The sequence below is a fragment of the Chlorocebus sabaeus genome, chromosome 12, assembly GCF_047675955.1.
Source record: "Chlorocebus sabaeus isolate Y175 chromosome 12, mChlSab1.0.hap1, whole genome shotgun sequence".
NCBI classification, from domain to species: domain Eukaryota; kingdom Metazoa; phylum Chordata; class Mammalia; order Primates; family Cercopithecidae; genus Chlorocebus; species Chlorocebus sabaeus.
Window position 1 is genome coordinate 4889167 of NC_132915.1, and position 21583 is coordinate 4910749.

Genomic DNA, 21583 nt, shown 5'->3' on the forward strand with positions numbered 1-21583 from the left:
ACAGACATCTTACCAAAGAAGATATACAGATGGCAAATAAGCATATGAAAAGATGCTCAACATCATATGTCTTTACAGAATTGTAAATTAACATTTAGATGTTAATTTACACACCTGTTAGAATCACAAAAATTCACAACACTGACAACTCCAAATACTGGTGAAGATGTGGAGCAATGGGAACTCTCATTCATTATTGATGGGAATGTAAAACGGTACAGCCACTTTTAAATTTAATTTAATTTAATTTAATTTTTTGAGACAGGGTCTCGCTCTGTTGCCCAGGCTGGAGTCCAGTGGTGGGATATCAGCTCACTGTAACCTCCACCTCCCATGTTCAAGTGATTCTCATGCCTCAGCCTCCCCAGTAGCTGGGATTACAGGCATGTGCCATCATACCTAGCTACTTTTAGTATTTTTAGTAGAGATGGGGTTTTACCACGTTGGTCAGTCTGGTCTCGAACTCCTGACCTCAAGTGATCTGCCCGTCTCAGCCTCCCAAAGTGCTGGGATTACAGGCGTGCACCACCAGACCCAGCTAATTTTAGTAGAGACAGGGTTTCACCATATTGCTCAGACTGGTCTCAAACTCCTGATCTCAGGTGATCCACCTGCCTTGGCCTCTCGAAGTGCTGGGATTATAGGCATGAGCCACCGCACCCAGCCGGTACAGCCACTCGGCAGTACAGTTTGCCAAATGAAACTAAACACACCCTTACCATATGATCCAGTAATTAAGCTCTTAAGTATTTGCCCAAGGTGTTGAAAACTTATGTCCCCACACAAACCTGCACACAGCTGCTTTATTCATAACTGCCAAAACTTGGAAGGAACCAAAATGTCCTTCAGTAAGTGAATGAAAAAAATAAACTATGGTCCCGTCAGACAATGGGATATTGTTCAGTGTTAAAAAGCAATAAGCTATCAAGCCATGAAAAACATGGAGGAATAAATGCAAATGAAGAAGTGGTAGAAACCAATCTGAAAAGGCTACATACTGCATGATAACAAAACATTCTGGGAAAGGCAAAACTATGGAGACAGGAAAAAGATCAGTGGTTGCCAGGTGTTAGGGAGAAGGGGATGAAGAAGTGGGGCACAGAAGTAGTAAAAGTAATCTGTATGATACTGTAATGGTGAATACACATCATTATATATTTGTGCAAACCCATAGAATGTACAATACCAAGAGTGAACCTTAATATCAAGGATGGACTTGGGTGATATTGATGGGTCAATGTATCTTCATCAGTTGTAGCAAATGTACCTCTCTTGTATGGAATGTTGATAGTGGGAGAGGTTGTGCGTGTGTCGGTAAAGGGGGTTTATGGAAATGCTGTACTTTCTGCTCAATTTTGCTATGAACCTAAAATTGCTCCAAAAAATAAAGTTGATTTTTAAAAAGACAAATACATTTTTAGTCCAGCAAAGCTGACAGGAGACCTGAACTACAGGAAACGTTAAAGGATGTCTGTCCTTAAGGCGGAAGGAAAATGACACCACACGGAAATATGGATTTACAAGAAGGAATGAAGAGCACAAACAATAATGAAAACGTGAAAAACATGTTTTTTGTTAAGTATCTTTAAAAGTTAATTGTATTTAAGCAAAAAAAGTAGCAATATTTTATTGTCTTCATAACACATGTATAAGTAAAATGTATGATCAGGCCTGGCACAGTGGCTCACGCTTGTAATCCCAGCATTTTGGGAGGCTGAGGTTGGAGAATCACCTAAGGCCAGGAGTTCAAGAGCAGCCTGGCCAACATGGTGAAACTCCTTCTCTACTAAAAATACAAAAATTAGCTGGGCGTGGTGGCGCACACCTGTAATCCCAGCTACTCAGGAGGCTGATGCAAGAGAATCGCTTGAACCCGGGAGCAGAGGTTGCAGTGAGCCGATATTGTACCACTGGACTTTAGCCTGGGCAACACAGTGAGACTCTGTCTCAAAAAGTATATATAAATAAAAATAAATAAATAAATAAAATGTATGGTCATATGTAACATAAATCTTTTGAATGATTTATCCTATTTTAATATACTTAGATGCTACTGTAAATGATATTTTCAAATTTTCAGTTCCCCAGCCGGGGGTGGTGGCTCAAGCCTGTAATCCCAGCACTTTGGGAGGCCGAGACAGGAGGATCACGAGGTCAGGAGATCGAGACCATCCTGGCTAACACGGTGAAACTAAAATGCAAATCTACTAAATGCAAATCTACTAAAAATGCAAAAAATTAGCCGGGCGTGGTGGCAGGTGCCTGTAGTCCCAGCTATTCGGGAGGCTGAAGCAGGAGAATGGCGTGAACCCGGGAGGCAGAGCTTGCAGTGAGCCGAGATCCAGCCACTGCACTCCAGCCTGGGCGACAAAGCGAGACTCCGTCTGGAAAAAAAAAAAAAAAAAAAATTCAGTTTCCCATTATTTGATATGATTATTAGAAATAAAACAAGTTTTTAAAAAATATATATAGATTGTGTTTCCTGCAACTTGTTAAAGTCATCTATTTGTCCTAGAAGGTTTTTGTGTTTTTGATTTTCTTTTTTTGAGATGGAGTCTCACTCTGTGGCCCAGGCTGGAGTACAGTGGCACAATTTTGGCTCACTGCAACCTCCACCTCCCTGGTTCAAGCATTTCCCCTGCCTCAGCCTCCCAAGTAGCTGGGATTACAGGCGCATGCCATCAGGCCCGGCTAATTTTTTTGTATTTTTAGTAGCGACGGGGTTTCACCATGTTGGTCAGACCGGTCTCAAACTCCTGACCTCAGGCAATCCGCCCGCCTCAGCCTCCCAAAGTGCTGGGATTACAGGCGTGAACCACCGCGCCCAGCCTAGAAGCTTTTTTGTAGACTCCATTGTATATTCTACATAGACGATCCTATTGTGCATAGAATGACATTTTTTCCCCTGAGTCCTCATCACTCTAGATGCCTTTGTTTCTTTTTCTTCCCTGATTGTACTGGCTATGAGCTTTACCATAATTTTGAAAATAAGTGAGTAAAGCAAATATCCTTGCTTTATTTTTGGACTTAGGAAGAGAGCTTTAATCATACACAATTAAGTTTAATGTTAGCAGTAGATTTTCTGCACATATTCTTTATCAGCTTGAGGAAGTTCACTTCTATTTTTAGTTGCCGAGAGTTTTTTGTTTTTTTTTTAAATCGGGAATGGAAGTAGGATTTTATCAAATATTTTTTGTGTATCAATTGAAACTATTGTATGGTGTTTTTTAGTTTGTTAATATGGTGGATTCTACTGATTGATTTTTAAATATTAAACCAACCCTGGGATACTATTTCTGGGATAAACCTCACTTGGTCATATATTTTTGGTTTTGATTTGCAAAAAAAAAAAAAAAAATTGTTAAGAATTTTTGCATCTATAGTCACGGAGACATCAACCTGCAGTTTTCTTTTCTTTCCTTTTTTTTTTTAAAAAAAGCCCAGTTTTGGTTTCAGGGCAATGCTTATCTTAAAGGATAAATTGGGAAATATTCCTTCATCTCCAATTTTCTGGAACAGTTTGTTAGATTTAGCATTATTTCTTCCTTAAATTTTTGACAGAATTCACTAGTTAAGCCACAAGTCTTGAGCTTTCTTTGTTCAAGATTTTTAACTACAGAATAAACTTCTTCAACTTAAATAGCTTCACAAATATGAAGCTATTTAGGTTATCTGTTTCTTCTTGAGTAAGCACTGATAGACTGTGTCTTTAAAATAATTTGTATATCTAAATTTCCATTTGCTAGCAGAAAGGTTTTTTAAAAATAGTATCCCCTTGTTATCTTTTTATATCTGTGGAATCAGTCGTGACATTACCACTATCATTCCTGATATTGGTTATTTGTTTCTTCTGTCTCTCCTTTTTTCTGACCAGTCTGACTTGAGATTTATCCATTCTGTTTGCCTTAAAGAATTAGCTTTGGTTTCATTGATATTCTCTGTTCTATTTCTTTTTCTCTTTCATTCATTTATGCTGTTTATTGTTTTTCTTCTGCTTACTTTGCATTTGACTTATTTTTAGCTGTATAAGGTAGAAACAGATTATTGATTTTTCCTTTTGCTTTTTTCCAATAAAGATAGTTTACTGCTATAAATTTCCTTCTGAGTACTGCTTTAGCTGATCTCACAGATTTCTAGATATTGTGTTTTTATTTTTATTGAGTTCAACTTACTTTCTAATCTCCCTTTTTATTTCTTCTTGAACTTTGAGTTATTTAGAATTAATTTAGTTCCCACATATTAGATTTTCTAGATAATTTTTTGTTATTGATTTCTAATTTAATTCCATATATGGTCTGGGAGCATACTTTGTACAATTTAAGTCATTTTATACTTTTGGGATTTTTTAATGGCCCAGAAAATATCTTGGTAAATTTCCCATGTGCATGTGAAAATAATTTGTATTTGCTATTTTTGACTGTTCTATGTCAATTAGATCAGGTTAACTTGATATTGTTGTTCAAATCTTCTATAATCTTACTGATATTCTGTATACTTGTTCTATCAATTGTCAAGAGAGTGTGTTGGAATCTCTGAGTATAATTTATATTTGCCTGTTTTTCCTTCCAGTTCTATCAGTTTTTGCTTCCTGTATTTTGTAGCTCCATTACTAGGTATAGAAAAATTAGAAATTATTATTTTCTCTTGATTAGTTGACTCCTTTATAATTATGAAATGACCATTTTTTGTCCTGGTAACAATATTTGCACTAAATCTATTAATGTAGTTATTCTAGCTTTATTTTCATTTTTTAAACATATATTTTTCCTTTCTTTTACTTTTAACCTGTGCCTTTTTAATTTATTATAGGCAGTAATTAGATAGGTCTTGCAATCTTTTCAGTCTGATAATCTTTTAAAATTGGAATGTTTAGAACATTTAGATTTAATGTGATTGTTGACATACTTGGGTTTAAATCCATCATCTGGCTCTTAGTTTTCTATATGTTTATCTGTCGTTTGTTTCCTTTTTTCTCTTTTTTTTTTTAATTAATTGGGCAATTTTTATGATCCTAGATTTTCCTACTTTTTGCCTTAGTAGATACAACTCCTTTGTTCCTATAAAAGTTGATTCAAGGCCTGGCACGGTGGCTCACGCCTGTAATCCCAGCACTTTGGAAGGCTGAGGCCGGTGGATCTCGAGGTTAAGAGATTGAGACCATCCTGGCCAATATGGTGAAACTCCGTCTCTACTAAAAATACAAAACTTTTAGTACGTGGGCGTGCGCCTGTAGTCCCAGCTACTTTGGAGGCTGAGGCAGGATAATCTCTTGAACCCGGGAGGTGGAGGTTACAGTTAGCCGGGATCACGCTACCGCACTCCAGCCTGGTGACAGAGCGAGACTCCGTCTAAAAAAAAAGTTGATTCAGTGTTTATAATATGCATCTTTAACCTATAGTTATCTATTGTGAATATCACACCTCTTTGCATATAAAAAAAAGAGGCTTACAAGAGTGAATTTCCATTTGGTATCCTCTAGCTTTTGGGCTAATGCTGTCATATATTTTATACCTACATGTTGTCGACCTCATACTGCATTATTATTATTATTATTATTATTATCATTATTATTATTTGAGACAGTCTCACTCCGTCACCCAGGCTGAAGAGTAGTGGCACGATCTTGGCTCACTGCAACCTCCGCCTCCCGGGTTCAAGCAATTCTCTTGCCTCAGCCTCCTGAGTATAGGCACCTGCCACCACACCCAGCTAATTTTTGTATTTCTGGTAGAGATAGGGTTTCACCATGTTGATCAAACTGGTCTCGAACTCCTGATGTCAAGTGATCCGCGCACCTCAGCCTCCCAAAGTGCTGGGATTATAGGCATGAGCCACTGCACCCAGCCACATTGTTATTATTTTTGCTCGAAACAATCGATTACCTTTTAAAGAAAATTTTAACAGAAGGAGGGAAGTCTTTCATAGATCTTCTACCACACTGGCCACTTCCATTGCCCTTTATGACTCGGTGTGCATCCAGATTTCCTTCTGGGATCAATCTCCTTCATTTCAAAATGTAGAAAACCACATTTGTTATAGTGCAGATCTGCTGCTAATTTAGTCTTTCCATTTTTGTATGCCTTAAAAAGTCTTTATTATGTCTACGTTTTTGGAAGCTATTTTCTTTTGGTACAGAATTTTAGGATGACAGGTTTTTTGTATTTTTTTTTCAGTACTTTAAGGTACTGCTTCATTATATGCAGGCTTGTGTTTTTCTGACGAAAACAAAACACAAAAATCAGAAAGACCTGATGTTCTCCTTATCTTCATTCCTTCCTATGCAGTGTGTCTTTCTTTATTCTGGCTGCCATTGTCACTGACGTCAGTTTTTCCAGCAATTTGACTGTGATGTGCCTTGGCTGAGTTTTTTTCATGTTTCTTGTCCTTGTGATTTGTTGAGGTTTCTGGTGCTGAGAGTCTAGATTTTCATCAGATTTGAAAAGTTTTTATTTTTTATTTTTTTGAGTTATTGTGCCTTATCTTTCTCTAGAGACTCCAGTTACTTGTACATTAGGTTACTTGAAGTTTTCCCACTACTCAGTGATGTTCTGTTTGTTTTTATTCTAGTATTTTGTATCCGTGTTTCTTTTTTTTCTTTTTCTTTTTTTTTTGGTTTTTTGTTTTTTGTTTTTGAGATGGAATTTCGCTCTTGTTGCAAAAATTAGCCGGGCATGGTGACGCATGCCTGTAATCCCGGCTACTCAGGAGGCTGGGGCAGGAGAATCTCTTCAACCCAGGAGGTGGAGGTTGCAGTGAGCCGAGATCATGCCATTACACTCCAGCCTGGACAACAAGAGCAAAACTCTGTCTCAAAAAAATATATATATATTTTCAAAATGTTGGTATTGTATTATAATGTTTTTTTTGTTTGTTTTTTTTGTTTTTTTTGTTTTTTTTGTTTTGAGACAGAGTCTTGCTCTGTCACCCCAGCTGGAGTGCAGTGGCACTATCTCAGCTCACTGCCAGCTCCGCCTCCCAGGTTCATGCCATTCTCCTGCCTCAGCCTCCCGAGTAGCTGGGATTACAGGTGCCCGCCACCATGCCTGGCTAATTTTTTGCATTTTAAGTAGAGACAGGGTTTCACCATGTTAGCCAGGATGGTCTCGATCTCCTGACCTCGTGATCTGCCCGCCTCGGCCTCCCAAAGTGCTGGGATTACAGGCGTGAGCCACCACATCCGGCCGTATCATACTGCTTTTATAAGTTTATAAGTGTATACATTTTAAAGAAAAGATTATGTATTCTCTAAGTGAAATCAGGCTATCACGTTCTGAGAGGTGAAGTGCTTCCAGACACCAGAGCTCCATGTAAGAGCCAAGACACTGGACAGGTTATTCGCATCTCCCTTTTAAAATGATAGATACACATTAAATATTTATTAGTAGCATAGAGTGATACATTGTATTTGTGAAATTATAAAAAGCATCAGGTTCAAGAGAGAGAAGATTTTAGTGCAGTGCAATACCCCTACCACCCTCTGGGACATGAGCAAAAAGAGTGCAGCACCAATATTCCTACAGATAGTTCATCTTCAATCTTATATTGTATTAAGTTGGACTGGCAATGAAGGTGAACTTACGTGACACTATCTATCATGTCAGTTTGATCAGATGATCTCTATTTGACAGACCTAAAGTTTCCTTTTTTCTTAAATGGCTTTGCCACATATACTCTATGACAGATTAATTTTAAAGTAACATTTCAGAGAAACTGTATTCATTATGCAGTCTGATAAAATACATGCAGGTTTCAAACCCCGTGACATGGGTTTGTGTCATTAGGGTAGATGGGTGAACAGGAAGCACGAAGAATCCCTGTCTTCACTTTAATAACAATTGTGCTGATGAATCTATCTGGTGTAATTATTTTGTGTGTGTTTTTTTTTTTTGAGACAGAGTTTCGCTCTTGTTGCCCAGGCTGGAGTGCAATGGCGTGATCTCAGCTCACTGCAACCTCTGCCTCCCAGGTTCAAGCAATTCTCCTGCCTCAGCTTCCCAAGTAGCTGGGATTACAGGTATATACCACTACATCCAGCTAATTTTGTACTTTTAGTAGAGACAGGGTTTCACCATGTTGGTCAGGCTGGTCTCAAACCCCTAACCTCAGGTGATCTGCCTGAATCGGCCTCCCAAAGTGCTGGGACTACAGGCATGAGCCACCGTGCCTGGTCTGATGTAATTATTTTGAAACTCTGGAATTTATTTGAAGGGTTGCAGCTTCCAGGGGAAGACTTGGCTGACATTTAAGAATTAGGACATTCCAAAGCAACCACATATATGGGGGAGTGTAGGAAGGTACCACACATGCTCAGGGAAAGACATGGGCTTAAAAAAAACCTGAGAAAACCTGAAGTTTACAACTAAGTCTGATTCCCAGCACAGAGACATCCTAAAACAATTTTTGTTTAAAAAAAAAAAAAAAGCAAACCTCTGGAGAAAGAAGAGTCAGATTTCTAAAGTTATCATATCATAGATTCAAATGTATAGTTTTCAATAAAAATCACAAAGCATACAAAGAAACAGAAAATTCAAAGTTACCATAAAATTTTAAAATGTTTAAAGTTATATTTTATATACATGGGAGCTCAACAATGTGCACACATGGACATACACAGTGGAAGACTAGACATTAGAGATTCCAAAAGGTGAGAGGAGGGAGGTGAGGGATGATAAATTACTTATTGCGTATAATGCGCACTATTCAGGGGATGGTTACGCTAAAAAGCCCAGACTTCATCACTATGCAATCAGTATATCCATGAAACAAAAATGCACTTGCACACCCTGAATCTATTTTAAAAATTTAAAAATCCAGAAAAATGATGTAATTTGTGACATCAATAAGTGAAAGAGGTGGGGACAGAGCTGTATAGAAGCAGACATTTTGTATGCTATTGAAGTGAAGCTGGTAAAAATTCAAACTAGAGTGTTGTAACTTTAGGCTGTTAAATGCAATCCCCATGGCAACTCCACAAAGAAAATAGATATAGAACATACACAAAAGGCAATATAAAGAGATTAAAATGTTTCATTACAAAAAGTCAACTAAACCAAAAGGAAGCAGTAAAGCAAGAAATAAGGAATAAGAAATCTATAAGCCTATAGAAAAAAATAGCAAAATAGCAGAAGTAAGTCCTTTCATATCAGTAATTACTTCAAATATAAATGGATTAAACTCTCCAATCTAAAGACAGAGATTTGCAGAATGAATTTTAAAAACATGATCATCTATATGCTGTCTAAAAGAAGACTTTTTAGATTCAAAGACATAAACAGGTTGAAAGTGAAAGGACAGAAGAAGATATTTCATGCAAATAGTAACCAAAAGAGGACCTATACTAACATCAAATGTTATTGACTTTAACTCAAAAACTGTTACAAAAGACAAAAAGGACGTTATATATTGACAAAGGAATCAACTTACCAAAAATATAAACATTTATACATCTAATAACAGACCATCAAAATATATGAAGCAAAAAATTTCAGAAGGATGAAATAGTTCTACAGTAATAGTTGGAGACTTCAATACTCCACTTTTATAAATGAATATGAAAGCGAGACAGAAAATGTCAGTAAATAGAGGACTTGAATACCAACTAGACAATAAACCAACTAGATCTAACAGACATACGCAGAATACTCCAAAAACACAAGAGAATCTACATTTTTCTCAAGTGCACATGGGACATTCACAAAGATAAACCGTATGTTAGGCCACAAAACAAGTCTCAATAGATACACAAAGATATACAGCATACAAATTATCTTCTCTGACCACAACAGGATGAAGTTAGAAATAATAACAGAAGAAAACTGGTAAATTTACAAACAGGTGGAAATTAAACACACTTTTAAATGACCAGTGGGTCAAAAAAGAAATCACAGGGGAAATTAGAAAAAACTTAGAGATGAATCAAAATGATAACACAACATACAGAAACTTACGAGATGCAGTAAAAGCGGAGATAAAAGGGAAATTTATAGCTGTAAACATATATTTAATAAGGAGAAATCTCAAATCAACAACCTAACTTTACAACTTAAGGAACTAGAAAAGCACAAACTAAACTAAAAGCTAGCAGAAAGAGGAAATGACACAGATTAGAGCAAATATAAATAAGGAATAGAAAAAAAATAGAGAAAATAAATGAAATCCAAAGTAGGTTCTTTGAAAAGATCAACAAAATTGACAAACCTTAGGCTAGCCTGACAAGAAAAAGAGGACTCAAATTACTGAAGTCAGAAACGAAAGTGAAGCCATTGCTACAGATTCTACAAATAAAAATGACTTTAGGTGAGTACTAGGAACAACTGTACACCGAGAAGTAAGATGATCCAGATGAAATGGACTAATTCTTCGGAACACAAACCTACCAAAACTGAACCATGAAAAGGTAGAAAATCTGAATAGACAGATAACTAATAATAATAACAAAACCTCCCAACAAAGAAAATCCCTGCACCTGATGGCTTCACAGGTAAATTCTACCAAATATTTAAGAAGAACCACCATAAATCCTTCTCAAATGTTTCCAAAAAGTTGAATCAGAAAAAAACACTTTCTAACTTATTCTGTGAGGCCAGCATTATCCTGACACCAAAACTAGGCAAAGACACTACAAGAAAAGACAACTACAGAACAATATACCTTAAGAATATTAATACAAAAATCCTCAAAAATACTAGCAAATTGAATTTAGTAACATTAAAACTAGGATATTATACACTGTGACCAAGTGAGGTTTATTATTGTAATGCAAGGATGGTTCAACATACAAAAATTGATCAGTACACCACATTAATAGAATGAATGTGCCCTCTCTCACCACGCCTATTCAACATAGTGTTGGAAGTTCTGGCTAGGGCAATCAGGCAAGAGAAAGAAATCAAGGGGATTCAGTTAGGAAAAGAAGAAGTCAAATTGTCCCTGTTTGCAGACGACATGATTGTATATTTAGAAAACCCCATTGTCTCAGCCCAAAATCTCCTTAAGCTGATAAGCAACTTCAGCAAAGTCTCAGGATACAAAATTAATGTGCAAAAATCACAAGCATTCTTATACACCAGTGACAGTCAAACAGAGAGCCAAATCAGGAATGAACTTCCATTCACAATTGCTTCAAAGAGAATAAAATACCTAGGAATCCAACTTACAAGGGATGTAAAGGACCTCTTCAAGGAGAACTACAAACCACTGCTCAGTGAAATCAAAGAGGACACAAACAAATGGAAGAACATACCATGCTCATGGATAGGAAGAATCAATATCGTGAAAATGGCCATACTGCCCAAGGTAATTTATAGATTCAATGCCATCCCCATCAAGCTACCAATGAGCTTCTTCACAGAATTGGAAAAAACTGCTTTAAAGTTCATATGGAACCAAAAAAGAGCCCGCATCTCCAAGACAATCCTAAGTCAAAAGAACAAAGCTGGAGGCATCACGCTACCTGACTTCAAACTATACTACAAGGCTACAGTAACCAAAACAGCATGGTACTGGTACCAAAACAGAGATATAGACCAATGGAACAGAACAGAGTCCTCAGAAATAATACCACACATCTACAGCCATCTGATCTTTGACAAACCTGAGAGAAACAAGAAATGGGGAAAGGATTCCCTATTTAATAAATGGTGCTGGGAAAATTGGCTAGCCATAAGTAGAAAGCTGAAACTGGATCCTTTCCTTACTCCTTATACGAAAATTAATTCAAGATGGATTAGAGACTTAAATGTTAGACCTAATACCATAAAAATCCTAGAGGAAAACCTAGGTAGTACCATTCAGGACATAGGCATGGGCAAAGACTTCATGTCTAAAACACCAAAAGCAATGGCAGCAAAAGCCAAAATTGACAAATGGGATCTCATTAAACTAAAGAGCTTCTGCACAGCAAAAGAAACTACCATCAGAGTGAACAGGCAACCTACAGAATGGGAGAAAATTTTTGCAATCTACTCATCTGACAAAGGGCTAATATCCAGAACCTACAAAGAACTCAAACAAATTTACAAGAAAAAAACAAACAACCCCATCAAAAAGTGGGCAAAGGATATGAACAGACATTTCTCAAAAGAAGACATTCATACAGCCAACAGACACATGAAAAAATGCTCATCATCACTGGCCATCAGAGAAATGCAAATCAAAACCACAATGAGATACCATCTCACACCAGTTAGAATGGCGATCATTAAAAAGTCAGGAAACAACAGGTGCTGGAGAGGATGTGGAGAAATAGGAACACTTTTACACTGTTGGTGGGATTGTAAACTAGTTCAACCATTATGGAAAACAGTATGGCGATTCCTCAAGGATCTAGAACTAGATGTACCATATGACCCAGCCATCCCATTACTAGGTATATACCCAAAGGATTATAAATTATGCTGCTATAAAGACACATGCACACGTATGTTTATTGCAGCACTATTCACAATAGCAAAGACTTGGAATCAACCCAAATGTCCATCAGTGACAGATTGGATTAAGAAAATGTGGCACATATACACCATGGAATACTATGCAGCCATAAAAAAGGATGAGTTTGTGCCCTTTGTAGGGACATGGATGCAGCTGGAAACCATCATTCTCAGCAAACTATCACAAGAACAGAAAACCAAACACTGCATGTTCTCACTCATAGGTGGGAACTGAACAATGAGATGACTTGGACTCGGGAAGGGGAACATCACACACCGGGGCCTATCATGGGGAGGGGGGAGGGGGGAGGGATTGCATTGGGAGTTTTACCTGATGTAAATGACGAGTTGATGGGTGCAGCACACCAACATGGCACAAGTATACATATGTAGCAAACCTGCACGTTGTGCACATGTACCCTACAACTTGAAGTTTAATAATAATAAATAAATTTTAAAAAAAATAGAATGAATGGGGAAAACAAACCATAATTATCTCAAATGATGCAGAAAAAGCATTTGACAAAATTCAACATCCTTTTATGATTAAAAAAAATTCAGCAAACTAGGAAAAGAAGGAAGGTACCTCAACATAATAAAAATTATATATGAAAAACCCATAGGTAACATTATATAGTGATTTGTAGAGACATAAAGTAGAACAGTGGTTCCTGGAGGCTTAGGGAAGAAATAATGAAGAGTTACTGTTTAATGGGTAGAGAATTTCATCCTTGCTCAGGGGCCATGCTAATCTTCTCTGTATCACTTCAATTTTAGTATATGTGTTGCCGAAGTGAGCACAAGGTAGAGAATTTCACTTTGAGATAATAAAAAGTTTTGGAGATGGACAGTAGTGATGGTTGCACAATACAAATGCACTTAATGTCACCAAAATAGTTACAATGGTAAACTGTACATTATATATATTTTATCACAATTTTTAAATGCCCGTGACACTAAATCTTTTAAAAATGTATTTGTGTTTTTCTGTTCCACATTTCTTTGGATAGATGTTCTAATCAGTCAGGGGCACTTGTAAAAGAACTATTTTCAAAACAGGATAAAATTGTGACTCTCATACATATATAAAATGAACATATTCTACAGATTTCATTTATTTCATCATTATGAGGAAACTGGTAAGGTACTACAACTTCACTTCACAGGATAAACACATGATATACTTAAAGTTATAAGTAACAGAAACAAAAACTATTCCCCCATGGGGAAGAGGGACATTGAATGAACCTCCTCCACAAGATTTCTGTGTTCAGCAACAAACAATATTTACATAATCATGATAATGTAAACATGAACTACCATTTAAAACTCCAATTATAATAGAATTACATTGAAAACATGAGGGGAGGAGGAAGTAAACATGAGCAAAAAGAAAGAAAAATTAAACCTCAAATACTCAACAGGTGTCAATAGATAATGTATACAATAAATAAGTCAATTTAGCAAAATAACAAATTATTTGGAAACATATAGGTAAATACTAGAAGCAACAACTGAAAATATTGAAAGTTGCTTCTGTGGATCTTCATACATGAGAAAACACAGCACCAGACTTATTTTTAAAAAAGACTTTTAAAAATTTGTTTTAAATATGCTGAAAGAGCTAAATGACAACATGGGAATAGAACTAAAAGAAATAAGAAAAATGATATATTAAAAGTAAGAATATCAACAAAGAGAAAAATTGTAAAAATGAACAAAAAATTCTGGAGATGACATGTACATAACTAAGAGATTGTGCCACTGCACTCCAGCCTGGGTGACAGAGCGAGACTCTGTCTCAGAATAAATTAATAAATAATTTTTAAAAAGTAAATGAATTAAACTCCCCCATCAAAAGTTACAGATTGGCAGAAGAGATAAAAATATGTGATCCAAATAGATTCAGTCTACAAGAGAAGCACTTCAGATCTAAGGACACACCTACATTGAAAGTGAAAGGATGCAAAAAGATATCTCGTGCAAACAGTAACCCAAAAAAAGAGCAGGGGTGGCCATATTAATATCAGACAAAATAGACTTTAAATAAAAAATGGTTACAAGACACAAAAATCACATGATACATTGATTAAAGTGTCAATTTACCAAGTTATAACAATTGTAAACATACGTGCACCAAATCCCAGAATTCCTAAATCTAAGAAGCAAGCATTGACAGAATAGAGGGAGAAACAGTTCCACACTAATAGTAAGAGACTTCAATATCCCTCTTTCAATAATGGATAGAACAACCAGATACAGGAGAAATAAGAAAATAGAAAACTTGAACAACACTTTAATTTTATGTGTTAACTTGAGCAGTCACGGTACTCAGATATTTGGTCAAACACTATTCTAGATATTTCTGTGAAGGTATATTTTGGATAGGATTAATGTTTACATCAGTAGACTTTGAGTAAAGCAGATTGCCCTTCATAATGTCAGTGGGTCTCATTCCATCATTGGAAGTCTTTAAGAAAAATACTGACTTCCAATGAAGAAAAGGCAATTCTGCTAGAAAACTCCATTCAGACTTGAAAGTCAACTCTTTTCTAGGTCTCCAGCCTGCCAGACTTCCTTGTAGATTTGGGACTTGCTAACCCCCACATTTGGGTCAGCCAGTTCCTTTAACACATGCACGCATGCACATGCATACACACACACACACACTCCATCTCTCCCTCTCTCTTTCTCTCTCCCTCTCTCTTTCTCTCTCTCTCTCCCTCTCTCTTTCTCTCTCTCTCTCTCACTCACATCGTCTGTGACTTAGTCCTGTTTGCCTCCACATTCTTCTGGGGTTTAAAAACATACAGTGCTTATTAAATTGATTTTTCATTGTTGTTATACATTTACTACATCTGATTAGAAGAAGTCATAGTTGTTTGTTTAAACGGAGTTTTTGTATATTTTTCCTTAACTCAGAGAACTTACCTTTTTCTGCTTGGATTCTCTGCTCCTGCTGTGCAAATGTGTAAAGGCCTTAGGAGAAAAGCCCATGTGAACCTGTTGCTTCATTCTTGTGCTTCCTTCCCTTTTCTCAGGGACTGTAGCCCCTCAAGCTCTCTCTGCATGAGATTGAGATCTCTGGTCCTTCAGTTGTGTGTGTGTGTGTGTGTGTGTGTGTATTTTGTCCAGCTTTCTTTATTGCTGTCCAATGCAAGCTACTCAATGAAAGTGAAATATTTTACCCTGAACTGTTTTAAACCAATGAATATTTTGCCTAGAATTTCAATAGCAATAATGAGTACTTTTCCAGTCAGAATATCTTGCCTTTCACAGTTTAGAACTACATTGAATCTTTAATGCATTATCCTCACAGCTTATTAAAATATCATTGTCTTTTACATTTTGACTTTTGGTGATGGGTTTGCATAAGACACTTAAAAATACTATTTTTACCCTCTTGGCCTTTCCTGTTTCTTGTATCTCAAGTAAATGTAGCAATGAGCTTTGTGGGTATCAGATTTACTTGATGGAAGAGTAGCCTAACAGGCCCCCACATTCTGTCCCTGTGCCATGTCTCCCCCTTCCAACTCTTGACATCCATGTTGATACTGGGGTATGGAATGACCATAATTAAAGCACACATGCACAGCCATAGTTCCTGTGTGAATGTGTGTGTTTGTGTTCAGCAATTTTGTGTGGCCACAGGGTGCATAGCCATTGTGTAATCTGTGTGTTGGTATGTTTGGTTAATGTGTATGTGCACTTAGAGGGTGTATGGTCAATACGGTCTCTGAGATAAAGTGCGGTCTGTGTTGGTGGTTTGGGTGTGTGTATGGTCAGAGTATCAATTACTCCATTAACAAATTTTGTTTGTGGTAAGAATGTTTATGGTCATTTGAAAATTATGTATATGCAAGTGTGAGTATGTGTTATTAGTGTTTGCCTATGTTCAGAGGCTGCTTGTTATTGTGATAAATATGTGTGGGATAAATATATTTTATTTTATTTATTTTTGAGATGGAGTCTCACTCTGTCATCCAGGCTGGAGTGCAATGACACGATCTTGGCTCACTGCAACCTCTGCCTCCTGAGTTCAAGTGATTCTCCTGTTTCAGCCTCCTAAGTAGCTGGGATTACAGGTGCCCATCACCACGCCTGGGTAATTTTTGTATTTTTTAGTAGAGATGGGGTTTCAGCATATTGGCTAGGGTGGTCTCGAACTCCTGACCTCAGGTGATCTGCCTGCCTTGGCCTCCCAAAGTCCTGGGATTACAGGTGAGGGCCACCATGCCCAGCCGGATAAGTATATTTTAAAGCTTAGAAGTAGGCAACACAAACATTTACCTGTTACCTGTTTAACACTCAACACCCCTGAAAAAACATTCAGTCCAGAGGAACCTCAAGAAAGACATTGAGTGGACTGGGAAAAGAAGGAATGAGCAATGGATTGAAGCCTGCGGTATCTTCTAAAACTAAATAGATAGGGGAGGCACAAGTCCTGAGCAGTGAGAGAAGGGATTCAGGGTTTGAAGGACTGAAATATTGGGGGACAAAATGACTCCAGACCTTTGCCCTCTGGCCTTTTGCAGCAGAGCCTTGCTGGTTTCTGAATTATCTTCAGTCATTCCTCTCTTTCTTGAAGGATGTTCACAGTTGGACAGCTCTATTGGCTTATCCTGTAGAATCTCAGAAATCTGACAGTCTTCCTCCATTTTGTGCTGTCTGTTCCTTTCAGTACAGGCTGGCAACACTTCTGCTAAGATGGTTAATTGGGTCCATAAGCCACACTGTAATCTGTTTGTAGCAAATCTTTTCCAGCTACATTCTTGGTGTTCTCTCCAGAATACACTTTCTCAGTTTTTGCAATATGGATAGAATATTTTCCAAATCTTCAGATTCTGGTTCCTTTGTGCTTAAAAGTTCCTTCTTCAATTTACCTTCACACTCTCACAATTTACTATAAGTAGCAAGGAGAAACCAGGCAGTACCTTTGACACTCTGCTTTGAAATTTCCTTAGCTAAATATCCAAGGGCATCACTTAGATGCTCTACTTTTTACAAAACACTGGAGCACAATTCAGTCCAGTTTTCTGCCACTTTATAATAAGGATCACCTTTCCTCAAGTTTCCAATAACATGTTTCTCATTTCCATCCGAGACCTCGTAAGAAGCATCATTAACATTCATATTTCTAGCAACATTTCGTTTATGGCAATATATATATTCTCTAAGGTGGTAGAAACTGTTTCAACAACTCTCCTTTTCTCTGTTTTTGTTTTTGGTGTTTTTTTTTTTTTTTTTTTTGAGATGGAGTCTCACTCTGCAACCCAGGCTAGAGTGCAGTGGTACAATCTCAGCTCACTGCAACCTCCACCTCCCAGGCTCAAACAATCCTCCTGCCTCAACCTCCTGAGTAGCTGGGACTACAGGTGCATGCCACCAACACTTGGCTAATTTTTATATTTTTAGTAGAGATGGGGTTTCACCATGTTGTTCAGGCTGGTCTCAAACTCCTGACCTCATGATCTGCCTACTTCGGCCTCCCAAGTGCTGAGATTACAGGCGTGAGCCACTGTGCCCAGCCCAACTTTCCTTTTTTCTTTATGATCTCTCACTAGAATGCCCCTTAATGTCCATATTTCTACCAAGAATCTTATCAAGGCAATCTAGGCTTTTCTATCAGGTGCCTCAAAACTCTTCTTTCCTCTACCTATTGCCCAGTTCAAAAGTGACTTCCACATTTTCAGGTATTTGTTACAGCAGCACCGCACTTCTCAGTACCAAAATTAGCATTGGTTTGCTAGGTTTGACATAACAAAGTACCGCAGTCTGAGTGACTTAAACTACAGAAATTAATTTTCTCACAATTTTGGAGGCTGGAAGTCTGAGACTAAGGTGTTGGAAGGTTTGGCTTCTTCTGAGGTGTCTTCACATGGTCTTTCCTCTGTGCGACTCTGTGTCTAAATTTCCTGTTTATATAGGGACACTTGTCATATTGCATCGGGGCCTATCCTAATGATCCCATTTTAACATAATTACTTCTTCTTCAAAGTCCCTATCTCCAAATACAGCCACCTTTTGAGGTACTGGGTGACGGGGTTCCAACATAAACACTGGGGAACACAAATCAGCCTGTAACACCCGGGGTCAGCAGCATCTGCTCCTCCTGGGCACATGTCAAAGAGGCAGAATTGCAGTCCATGTCCCCAACCCGTGGAATCAGAATCTGAAATTAATGAGAGCCCCAAGCAATTTGCACATTATGCTGTGAGAAGTGCTGTTCTAAGTCTTTCTGGTTTATATACACATTTCGGTTTGAGAGGTGCTGGCCTGGGAGTCTTCCTGGGTCCAAAGTAGAAGTGAGAAAACCAACAAACAGCATTAATTGTTTGTTGTAGTGGGGCTGAGGTCAAAAGGGGGTGCTTAGAGATCAAGAACAATGATGAGTGTGCTAAGGCCACAAGTGGATACACAAGCAGGGGAGGCCTCTCTGAGAAGATGACATTTCAGCTGAATACTGAAGCAAGTGATGAAATGACCATAGGAGTGTCTGGGTAAGGAGTAGCAAGTGCAAAGATCCTGGGGTTGGCATGTGCTTAGTGCATGTGAGAAACAGAAAGGAGGCTGGGATGGCTGAGGCTGAGAAAAGCAGGGAGCCAGTGTTAGGAGGTAGTGGATGTGGATTGTGTTGACCCTATAGCTCATGGTAAGGACCTGAAATACTTTTCTGAGTGAAATTTGAAGCCATTGGAGGGTTTCAGTTGAGCAGTCACAGGAACTGACTTTTAAGAGAAATCTTTCTGGTTGATACGCTGAGAATAGACCGACGAAGACAAAGCAAGAAGGTGGTGTCAGAGGCGACTACAGAAATGCTGGTGAGAGACGAATCCAGGCAGCCTGGGCTAGGGTGGGAGCAATGGAGAGGAAAAGTGCCCAGAGTCTGGTCATGTTCTGAAAGCAGAACTGATAGGATTTGTAATAATGGGTGTGAGATAAGGAGTGGGAGAAAGAGAAGAATCCCCCAAGTCTGGTCCGTGTACCCCTGCGGATCAGCCTTCTCAGAAGTGACTTTATATCTTATCTTTGGGGACTACAACGGGCACAGACAGATGTCTCTTTTAAACATGGTGGATGGAGCATACATGTTCATCTCTGTTCCTCTCCAAACCCCTAAAATGTTGACAAAAGAACAAAAGCAAGAAACCCACAGGACAAGGGCTGAAAGTCAGGGCACAGTGAGCAAGTTAGAAATGACTGATCTGCCTTGATCAAATGTAGAGGAAGGGATTCAAAGGCTTAGGTACCACAAGCACAGGCAACCAAAGCAAACATGGATGAATGGGATCACATCAAGCTAAAAAGCTTCTGCACAAAAAAAGAAACAATCAAGAAAGTGAAGAGACAACCCACAGAATAGGATAAAATATTTGCAAACTACTCATCAGACAAGCAGTTAATCACCAGAATACATAGGGAGTTCAAGCAACTCTATGGGAAAAATCTAATAATAATCAGAATAAAAAATGAACAATATGTCTGAATAGACATTTCTCAAAACAAGACATAGCAATGGCGATCAGGTATACGAAAACGTACTCACCAGCTCTGATCATCAGAGAAGTGCACATCAAAACCACAATGAGGTATCATCTCACCCAAGTTAAAATGACTTATCCAAAAGGCAACAGCAAATTCTGGTGATGATATGCAGAAAAGACAATGTTTGTAAGCTGTTGAGGAGCATGTAAATTAATACAATTGGAGGTTCCTCAAAAAACTAAAAATAGAGGTATCATATGATTCAGCAGTCCTGCTGCTAGAGATATACCCAAAATGAAGGAAGTCAGTATATTAAAGAGACATCTGCACTCCATGTTTATTGCAGCACTGTTCACAATAGGCAAGATTTGGAAGCAACCTGTGTCCATCAACAGATGAATGGATAAAGAAAATGTGGTACATATATACAATGGAGTACAGTTCAGCCACAAAAAAATGAGATCCTGTCATTTGCAATAACGTGGCTGGAACTCTGGGGGGTCATTATGTTAAGTGAAATAAACCAGGCACAGAAAACAAACTTCCCATGTTCTCACTTACTTAAGAGCGCTAAAACTTGAAACAATTGAATTCACGAAGGTAGAGTGTAGAATGATGACTACAGAGGTTGGGACAGTAGTGTTGGGAAGGGGAAGTAGGGATGGTTACTGGGTACAAAACTACAGTTAGGTAGAATGAATAAGATCTAGTATTTGATAGCACAACAGGATGACTACAATCAATGATAACTTGTATATTTTAAAATAACTAAAAGAGGCCAGGCACAGTGGCTCACACCTGTAATCCCAGCACTTTGAGAGGGTGAGACAGATTGATCTCCTGAGGTCAGGAGTGCGAGACCAGCCTGGCCAACATGGTGAAACCCCGTCTGTACTAAAAATACAAAAATATTAGCCGGGTGTGGTGGTGGACACCTGTAATCCCAACTACTCAGGAGGCTGAGGCAGGAGAATCACTTGAACCCAGGAGGCAGAGGTTGCAGTGAGCCGAGATCATGCCATTGCACTATATAGCCTGAAGAACAAAAGTAAAACTCTGTCTCAAAATAATAATAAAATAAAATAAAATAACTAAAAGAGTATAATTGGAGTGTTTGTAATACAAAGAATAAATACTTGAGGTTGTGGATAACTCATTTACCCTTATGTGACTGTTACACATTGCATGCCTGAATCAAAACATCTCATGTACCTCATAAACATATACACCTACCATGTACCCACAAAAGTTAAAAATAAAAAACAAGTATAAAAGGCTTAGGGAGACTGGAATGTTAGAATAGATATGTCAACTAAGGCCTACTCTCCCACCCTGAAAGAGTCCAAAAGATACACCTTTCATGACTGTGAGAAATAAATTGGTGGCCAGGTGTGGAGGTTCATGCTTGTAATCCCAGTGCTTTTGGAGGCCAAGGTGGGAAGACTGCTTGAGGTCAGGACTGTGTGACCAGCCTGGGCAGCATAGTGAGACCTCATCTCTAAAACAAAAGTAGCTGGGTGTGATGGCATGTGCCTGTAGTCCCAGCTACTTGGGAGGCTGAGTTGGGAGGATGGCTTGAGCCCAGGAGTTCCAAATTACAGTGAACCATGATTGCACCACTGCACTCCAGCCTGGGCAACAGAGCAAGACTCTATCTCTAAAATAAAAAA

The 21583-nt window shown here is 38.1% G+C and overlaps 1 long non-coding RNA gene and 1 other non-coding gene across 6 annotated transcripts in view; both read right to left on the reverse strand.

The window, feature by feature from the left end:
• LOC103219770 (uncharacterized) overlaps positions 1–21583 on the reverse strand; it is an 81649-nt gene that overhangs the window by 49271 nt on the left and 10795 nt on the right. For 2 of the 5 annotated variants that reach the window (XR_012094725.1, XR_012094721.1), the window contains exon 1: positions 19975–20134. The exons of 1 other annotated variant lie outside the window; for it this stretch is intronic. This is a non-coding gene — a long non-coding RNA (uncharacterized lncRNA). Of the gene's footprint in view, positions 1–19974; positions 20144–21583 lie in introns of those variants that run through there. 2 more of the 5 variants (XR_012094724.1, XR_012094722.1) reach the window with 2 other exon arrangements.
• LOC119624557 (U6 spliceosomal RNA) lies at positions 13122–13229 on the reverse strand. Its single transcript, XR_005240722.2, has one exon. It is a non-coding gene; the product is annotated as a U6 spliceosomal RNA (small nuclear RNA).